Raw genomic sequence first — 6,590 nt, 5'->3', positions numbered from 1 at the left:
GGTTATATCCGCTGTTTGTCAGTGCTGGCGAAAATGGTTGTTTTGCCTTGTCAAAAACATGTTTGCTAGAAAAAACTCCGTTTAGTCTTTTATTTATGTTACATGAAGAGTTTTTTAGTGATTCAAGAGAAATGGTTGTTCAGTTTATGTACATACGAAATAGTGTTGCTAAATGTGGTGCATAAACTGTATGGGTCTTTGGCTAAGTCAAGAGGGACATCTAAAAAGTTGACAGTTTTCCTATTTGCTTCGAAGGTTATTTTCAAATCGTTCACTTTAAATATTTTGCAAATCGTCTCGTTTGTGTTTTCGGCATTTTGTGTTTTTGACTTTATTGCCAGTCCATCATCGCAGTAGAGTCCAATGTTACTTTTTAGTTAGTCTAGTTTTAGCGACAAGATGTAATTCCTACAAGTTCACAAGTCCCAAACAACTGCATCAAACAATAGTATTAAAATACATGTATGTATATTTATGCATAAATTAAAAGTAGATACCTATATACATGTAAGTATGTAAATACAAGAATATATAAAATTATTGTTTTCTCACTTTGGCGCTCAAATGAGTGGCAGGTACTGTCTAGTAAATCTCTGGTTTCCTACAAGAAAACTGGGAGTTGGCCGCTCCCCTCACCATTGTACCATAGCCAATAGCACATTTTAAAGCAAATATCTTACCTTGATTGTAGCCGATGTTTGGGCAAACTACTTTTGATGCAAAAATTTTAATACACACCAATTACAACAAATATCAGAGTTACAAATTTTGTACATGCTGAAATTTTTTAATATTCTCTGTACATGAACAGTATTTTTCCAAATTATGGTGACACTGGGTCCTGTAATATCTACATGTATGTTAATAGCACTATTGCTTTTCTTGTACACTATTACAATACCTTGCTGCTTTGCCAAGTCTTAGTTGTCAGGTTACTTGTAGAACTACATGTATAAGTAAAGCTTACCCCTGCAGCTGTTCTCTTTGACTTTTTAAGCAGCTTCCTATCAGTGTAATAGCCTGTCGACTTAATATTTATTGCATAGACACATGTATACCACATCTGTGAAAAGATTATAGCCATGTCACTACCTTGTGATAAGAGCGGTGTAATCATGAGGGCACATCTATGCACTGATTCAATTAGAATGGGAAGGAATAGAATTCATAGTAAACATGTTTTACGTTGGACAGCCCTGCAAATTGCTGTTACAGACTTGGGCTGCTTTTTCCTCATACTCCTAGCATTATTTGCACATATTTGCTGTAGAACGGGACTGGCTCATATAATAACATGTAGTCCTACACCCTTTAGTTCATAGATCTTATCTCAATACTGCATCAATACAATAACAAAAGATACTGTGAGATCATTATCAATTTTCCGCATAGTTAGATGATATCAATATACTCATATTTCACGGACACATTTATGATAAGCTCTAACATTTAGCCATTCTGTTGTGAAAAAGTATTTAACAGAAGGTTGTCAACTACTTATTAAAGTTATACATAGTGTTAGAGTAAAGTCTGCACTATAGGATTACCTTCAACTCAATATTAACCACTACCTAGTTTCTCTCTTCTTTTATGTACTTAAAGAGCGGAATGACAATCAACATCTAACTGCGTGTAACAGCACGTCTAACAATGTTGCTTCATATTGCAGAGAATAAATGAATAGCTAGCAAGCAGACTCATCAAATATACATATAGTGAATATGACAAAAATATTCACTGTATAAAATTCTGTTGAATAGCCGATACCGCTAACCTTTGAACCCAAATGGCCAGTATTCCGGCATTGCGTAGGCTGTTTCAGAAACCTTAAAAGCTGAAATACTTACATTCAAATAGCTCTGTTTACGAGTGTTGCTTTTACATAACCAGCATAAACTAATCAAATGGCTTTTTGCACCAGGCACTAGACTATAAAGTTCACTTCTATTTTTAGCAGCTATCAAATATCTCTATATACTTCGTTCAGTATAATAACAATTTTTATTGGTAAGATAATGCGAAGAAATTAATGGGACTCGTTTCTTGGTATATAATGGATGATTTTGATGCCAATAAAGAATCATACTAAACTAACTATAACTTTTCAGATTATTTTGAGTTATGCAACAATTATGAATTTGTGCTTAATGAATGTGTATGTGTGGATACGCTGATACTGTACATGTTTTTACAGGCTTGCTCAGGACATACATTGACAAAGACAACAATGTTTTAAAAGGTTAAAAAGAATAACCGTAAACTAAGCATAGGTTAGTAAATTTAAATGTTATATCTTTTTTCTTGTACTATGTCTGTAAACTTATGAACTCACAATAGGAAAGCTCAACATTTCATGTTCAAGTGACCTTTTCAGTTGATCATACGACGGATCATATGATGATATGATAGCATTTGATCTTATGTTGATCATATGATGGGCAAACCTCATTGTGATGTCAGGAATCCTGCACCACAGGATCTAATTAACGGTCTAGCCCCATCAGAGAAAGCATATTTTATAAAACAGTATGATATGAATAGGCCTATTGAAATGGTGCAAGCTGTTGATGTGCTCAAGTAACTATACCAGAACGTATATAGAATTGTATACTAATAAGCTTGCCTAATAAAACAGAGCAAAGCGTATTTAAGAAATGGTTTGCTTATGTACCATTGTCATTTGTTGTGAGCCGAGCAATCTTTAGAAGCAGTCTCTTAACCACAGAAATTTGATAGGGGAGGAAGTGTATTCAAAGTTGATCTTTCGGAAGAGTACGCCATTAGCTGTTCTTATATTTCCTTGTAACATTTTCTCCTGGTGTATTTATACATTGCCACATTTAACTATGCAGAGTTTACTTTTTAATTTCTTGAATAGAATAGAACCATATCTGTATCATGCTTGCAGAAATATGTGCTACAATAGGGATCTTACAGAGTTTACTAGAAAAAAAACGTAAGGCTAAAACCATTTCACTGATTTAAACAAAATACTATTTTTGCATGTCAATTGAATCTATTGAAGATTTAATGTTGATAATATTTTAACAAAAGAACACATCTGGATAAAGGAACTATCAGCTTTCATCAAATATTTATTAACGGGTTCTATGAAAATATAAGTGTTTTGAACTAGTTGTAAAACTCAGTTAAAGTACAAGTTCTGAAATAAATAGCTAGGTAGTTGGTGAAAGTATCAAAATAACTTAAATAGCAAAATCAAAGCTTATCTCTATAATGAATAATATATTGAATATTGGTAAGTGATTGGGCGCTAAAGCGTTGGCCATACTCATATATAAATGTTCAATTCTACTACTGCGTAGAAAAAGACAAGTAGATACATCTAATATTTGTACGAGTGGCTAATAACCGCTAATAATGGGAATATTTTCAGCACTCTTCTAATGAGTGTAAATAGTTTGATAGCAGGTGTCTAGACATATAAAGATGCACCAATGTTTATTGGTAAAAAAGGTAAACAACTTCACTCATTTCTACTTGTTCAACTTTTCAATAAGTATATATGCATTTATTTGAATGCCCGGTGTATGCATGGAAAGAAACACCTGTTTCGTGTTGAACAATATCCAATTAAAAACCGAACGACTGTATATCAGCAAAAAACCTAATTTTAATAAATCTAAAACTGCTTGCATGTTTTAGATTTATTAAAATGGAATTTGTTACCAAATCTTTGACAACTATACACTGTTGTTGATGATAAAGAATTAGCTTCATCATAATAATCTGTGTCTATGTCTATGGTAGACTTTGTAAAAATGCTACACCTTATTAGTAGACATAAAACTAGTCATGCTCAGAGTGTGGATATATGGGATTGTAAGCTGCTTTTCCATGCTATGCACTCGAAAAAACGCAAAAAAAACTTGGTCTTTTGAATTGTATCGGATCTATATTGAGACGGAGAACTTTTTGCTTTCCGGTATGTATAATATGAACTAACAATTGGCAAGTTTCTGCTAAAAGCTTACTTGGTTATAAAATGGCTTCGGGTTGAGGTTATTCTACAGATTTCTGTGAAATATAAATCTTTTGATCATATTGACTAACTTTTCTACATTTCAAAGAGCTTCCAAACATATTTTTTTACAAAAATGATGCCATAACAAGAATAGATCTGAGAAGTGGAAAGAGTTGGATTACGGGTTATTATGATACAGCAAAAAGTCAGGTGAACTTCAAAAAGAATGAATAAGGAAATTCTATTTTAAGAAAGTTTTGTAGCAGGAAACAATTTCATTATGTTGGAGGTAATGGTTGAAGATCAAATATTAAAACCTATTCACAACATTTCCTAGTATTATGTCATCTAACACTCTATGTGCACTAAACTTGGAGATGGCATTGAGCAGTTTTATTTTACGTCACCCAAGCTATTTATATGTTTTATATATAGACCGCTGCATGTTTTTCTCCTTGTTCTAGACTAATATAATCAATCATAAATTGAACGGCCAGCTATCGCTTTATCTCTATGTTTTCTTTGAAAAATAAAACGGTGATCAGTTGGTTTGCTAGCCTCAATCGCTTTCAGTGAGGGGGTTTTGTTAAAAATGACAGACAGAGCAAAAAATGTTAATTGCTTCATTAGAGACAAAGAACCATCAGAAACATTGATCATTTACCCAAATATATACTGACATCTTACAAACTTCCAGATGGAAATAGTTAAACATTATTATACAATCCTATTTACAATACCTTAACTCTAAGCTGCTAATACAAAGTGCATGAACCTCAGCAATGCCCCACAAACTAATGAAAATCATTTTTTTCTTAAATTAGGTGGTTTTGAATAAACAAGTAAACTTGGTATTTGCCTTTATTATGTGAAAAATATTTAACAATAGTGTAAAAATCCTTTATTTACATGCTTTATGGTCTAAAAGGCCTAGAATGTTCCTTAAACTTTAAACTTTTTAAAGTTGAATCATACAAGTTCAGAACTTTGAAAGATGTTTTAAATGAGTAACCGACTGCTTTTGCTCTGTTAAACTATGTTAATCGCTAGTTACAGCTGGGTGAATTATTTGATTTTTCCATATCAAAAAGGGTGATTTAGGTTTATTTACTTTTTTGCAACAATTAGTTGGTGAGATTATACAATAAATATTCAAGCAGATAGCAAACATAAATTCATATGCTTGAGCGACTCTCAGAAAAAACTCTTTGGAAGACAACAATGTGTTGAAACATATTATAATATCATGCTGCGAGTGGATTAAGGTAATTTTTATTGGAACTGTCATGTCAGCTTCTTCCATCAACAGTAATACTGAGACATATTATTTGTATGTTTTCTGGGTGGAGATTTATTCTCATTTGAACTATGGGTAATCACGGAACAGCATTTTATTGGTGTACATCTGCATAGTTCACAACAGCTACTCAAGCATTAAAAGTTTGCTATTTATATAAATGAGTTATCATGACATTGATTTTGTTAGACAGATACCTAGAACGAGGTAAGACACTTTTTTTCTGCAGTCTATCAGTAGCATGTAATAAAATTAAAATAAACATCTAGTATAATAATAGCCAAGGTGATCTTATATACGTAAATGAACCAGCTCAAATGAGATTTACCTTAACCAAGTACTATTTTACATCAGGTAGTGATGTATGCTTGTTTTATGACACTAATGTAATTTAGCATTAGTTAAGCAATAAAAATACTGACTCATGATAATGTGTTGTAGAAAATGAACTGCACAAAACAATCAATTTGGGTCACTTTGCTGATCCTCGTGTTGATAATTATATGCCACTGCAACCCTTTGGAAGAAAATGAGTTGATGCTTCAGTTGCAGACAGATTTGGAAGATCTGAAAGGAAAAGTCGCTTTCATCAAAACAATTGTAAGTTTTATTCTGTTACTATGATGGCTAGTTGTTTTCTTTACAAACTTGGCATGCACAGTGTTGGTGTAGATTCTCACGAACATTTCATTTGGTTCAGTTTTTATGATATAGTTCTGTTCATAAACTTCGTTTACGCGTTAACATTAAAGGCTAGATTTATTGAATGTGAAAAAATAACACTGATCTAAAAATTCTACATTTAAAAGTTTAATTTTAAATAAGTAATTGAAGCTGTGTATTTTAAAAATATGTAATTTAAAAATTTGAAGTTACACATTCCGCTTAAGTGTTACTCAATCAATTTACCCTTTATGAAAATCTCATCCTTCGTTTTTCTTGCAAAATTTGTTCAAGTATGTTTAGTCTGTTGCATTGCTAACTTTATTGTATTTAGTTATGTTGTTGTTAGACATATATTTACAATTATGTACAAATAATAATGTTTATAAATATTATCGAGTGCAATTTCTAAGCAATGTATCTGTTAAAAAAACAGTAGTTATTGTAAAAAGATAGTTATTCTCTTTGCAACTATTATTATATTTTTTGTTAATTTGACATTTTAAAGTTTTTACCTACATATAGTTACTTCCCTGCTGTCATTTGCCTACCAAGTTGTATATCTTATGAAATTGAAACTTTCTCACATTGCTGTACCACTGTAACATACTCCCTACTAATTATAATCTCATAAAACGAAACAGG

The sequence above is a fragment of the Watersipora subatra genome, chromosome 6, assembly GCF_963576615.1.
Source record: "Watersipora subatra chromosome 6, tzWatSuba1.1, whole genome shotgun sequence".
Classification (NCBI taxonomy): Eukaryota; Metazoa; Bryozoa; class Gymnolaemata; order Cheilostomatida; family Watersiporidae; genus Watersipora; species Watersipora subatra.
The sequence above is the reverse complement of the archived record's forward strand: the minus strand, read 5'-3'. Positions refer to the sequence as shown.